Source organism: Panthera pardus, unplaced genomic scaffold (assembly GCF_024362965.1).
Source record: "Panthera pardus isolate Hobbes unplaced genomic scaffold, ASM2436296v1 HiC_scaffold_7, whole genome shotgun sequence".
NCBI lineage: Eukaryota > Metazoa > Chordata > Mammalia > Carnivora > Felidae > Panthera > Panthera pardus.
This window is the reverse complement of record NW_026527002.1, coordinates 46290464-46293641: the sequence shown is the minus strand read 5'-3', so window position 1 is coordinate 46293641 and position 3178 is coordinate 46290464. Positions and strand designations below refer to the sequence as shown.

At 39.9% G+C, this 3178-nt stretch overlaps 1 pseudogene; it reads left to right on the top strand.

Moving 5' to 3' along the window:
- The first annotated feature begins 390 nt into the window (after nt 1-390).
- LOC109278069 (40S ribosomal protein S20-like) lies at nt 391-1390 on the top strand (annotated as a pseudogene).
- Nucleotides 1391-3178: the final 1788 nt, after the last annotated feature.

Here is a 3178-nt window from a genome sequence, read left to right as displayed (position 1 = left end):
CCTATAAAGTAAAAAAAAAAAAAAAAAAAAATTACACATAAGGAAACTAAGCAGAGATTTATCAGGTAATTTTCTCAGGATCACGTAACTAGGGTTTAAGGGGTCTACTCTGAGATCAAAGCTTGGGCACCTAACAATTGCACTATATTTCAGAAGGGTGGACTTACAACTGGGTAAAATGCCTGTACAGAAAGAGTTGATCTGTATATTCACGCCAACCTGAGGGAATCACTAATGCCTGCCATGAATCTACAAAATTGTACCAGACTTGCTCAACATTTTTATTAATGACTTGGATAAAGGATAGAAGTTGTGCTTATCAAATTTACAGATGTCAGAAAGCTAGAGAGAAGATAGCTAATGCTGTAAATGAGAGAATCATGATCTAGAATGATCTTGGCAGATGGGAATAACAGGCCAGAGCCAGCAAGAGGAAATTTAATAAGGATCCTGGTAAAATCCTACATTCTGGCTACAAAGGTAAGTACAATGAGGAACACCCTGCTTAAGGGCATAATACAAAATGTGGAAAGCTAGGAAAATCATTAGATCCATTGATATGGTCAGTCTCCTACAGACTGAGTTCAATGTGATAAATATGCAACAATGGCCAAATGACCTCATGTACTTCTCTCACTGGCTCTCTGACCTCTACCTCTTCAAAGCTGAAACTAGCCTATTTCATCTAATCTGAGATGCCATTGATTACAAGATGCACCAGGACTTAGAACCACTGAGAAGTGTGGAGGGAATGCCATCAATAGAACTAGGACACAGTGCTTTCAGATCACCTCGCACTTTTATTTTATAATCATTGAAAGAACTTTTGAACTTTAATAGCTCTTTGAGGCAGATGTAGGGGGGTTGTTGCAGCTCCCGACTTACAGCTGTTAGCTCTTACCCAGGAACAGGCTTTTGGGGGTTTTGTTGTTGTTGTTGTTTGTTTGTTTTGTTTTTGTTTTTTTAATTCTCAAGTTCGTTAACGTACAGTGTAGTCTTGGCTTCAGGAGGTTTTTAAGGACACCAGAAAGACACCCATGGAGCCAGAGAGGGGGATTCATGGAATTAGAGTCTCACTAACCAGCCTCAACAGAAAGCCCCCTGCAGAAGTGTCAGCAGACTTGTTTGGAGGCATAAAGGAAAAGAACCTCCAAGTGAAAGGACTTAGTCTTCCACCAAGACTCTTAGGATCACTACGAGAAAAATTCCTCATGCTGCAGGGTCTAGGACTTGGGATGATTTCCAGATGGGAATCCACAAGTGACCATGGACTGGGCTATTTCTTCCAAAATTGTTCAGCAGATTACTTCCATCAGTATAGAGCCAGGAATGCAGGTTGAAGTCACTATTGCTGATGCTGAAATTAGCTTTTTGAATTAGTTGATTATGAGTTACTAAGAAAGAGGCTTAATAGATTTTATCACATCAATTGTGCCTAGCACAGAAGGAAAATATAAGAGAAATAAATAGGTTAAACTGTTCTCCCAAATGTCTCCTTTGGAGTCCGATCTTCTGAAATGCGTTGCACTTCAAAGTTGGGGTATATATGTCTTGTTTTTCCAAGCACAATGGTCCTCTGTGCCACCAGGAACATCAGTGAGGCAGCATTTATTTAAACGGTTCCTTCAAGGATTTTCTTCAAGCCAATGGCTCCACCCTCTACCCCCCCATTTTAATACAGGTTCTTTATCTTTTTAGAAGGTGTCAGCAGAGGATTTCAGAAAACAACCGGGATTTCATTACTTCCTGAAACGGTTCTTAAATTGTTTGTTGAATGAAAAGTTGATGAGTTGCTGTTGTCCATTTGTGCCATTAGAAATACAAAGCAGGTTGGTACATGTGCAGGCAGCTGGTGCTACATCATGTCTGGTGCAGCAATTCTAGAATACCATGGATCAGAAGATGCATCTTAATTTCAGAGATGTTAAATGTGACAAGATGCGTATCTAAGAATCAATAAATTTCGGTAATTATGTTCTACCTGCAGGTTGGACCTCTTCCAGACTTTGGGATCTGTACTGTCCCGTGACAAGAGAAATTCAAAAGACTCTTACATTCATGAATTTAATAGTCACAGTTGTGCCTACTTGGTGCAACTTAATCTAATAACCCATCATTTTGCTAAGAGAAGAAGTTGAATCCTCAGCTTCGAGGCAGGGGCATAAGTCAGTTACCCAGGTGGAGAGTGACTTTGGGTGATAATCAGTAGCCCACCTCAGTGTTCCTTCCCAGTCCTTTGCACCTCACGGAATGGGCAGTAATCATCACATACTCAACGACGATCTTTCTTGAAATGTGTGGTGATGAAGCTGGGATTTCCAGATAACAGGATGCCTCTCATAAATATTACAGTGAAAAGCAAAAAAATTGAACTCAGGCTGACTTGGGTTCTATTCTGACACTTACTGGATGTATGATCTTGGCTGAGTTCATCTTGCTAAGCTTCAGTGTCCCTGTTGGTACAATACCCCATTGGTATCATCATAATTATCATTATTAAATAAGGTAACATATGTAAAATGCTGAACGTTGTGCCTGGCACATACAGTGAATGAACAATAAGTGGTGTATCAGAATGAATTTCAGATGGATCAAAGATTTAAATGTAAAAAGTGAAATAATAAAAATAGTTGAAGATGATGTGGGAGATGGTTTTTATAATGTCGGAATGGAGAAGGCTTTTCTAAATAGGATATATGTGAAAGAGGAGAAGGAGCAGAAAAAAAGCCAAAAATGAAAAGATGGATACATTTGACCACTCAGAAAAGAAAACTTTCTACATAGAAAAATATACCACAAGCAGGGACACCTGGGTGGCTCAGTCGGTTGAGCATCCGGCTTCCGCTCAGGTCACGATCTCGTGGCTGGTGAGTTCAAGCCCCGTGTTGGGCTCTGTGCTGACAGCTTAGAGCCTGGAGCCTGCTTCGGATTCTGTGTCTCCCTCTCTCTCTGCCCCTCCCCCACCCTCTCTCTCAAAAACAAACATTAAAAAAAATTGTTTAAATACCATAAACAAAGGAAAGAGCCAAATGACCAACTGGAAAAAAGTAGTTGTACCATATAGCACAAAGGTTAATTTCCTTAATATATAAAGATCTTCTAATTAAGTAGAAAAGTCAGAACTACAACAGGCTATTTGGTTTCTGCACCCTTCCTCTAATAGTGTGTTTTACTCACC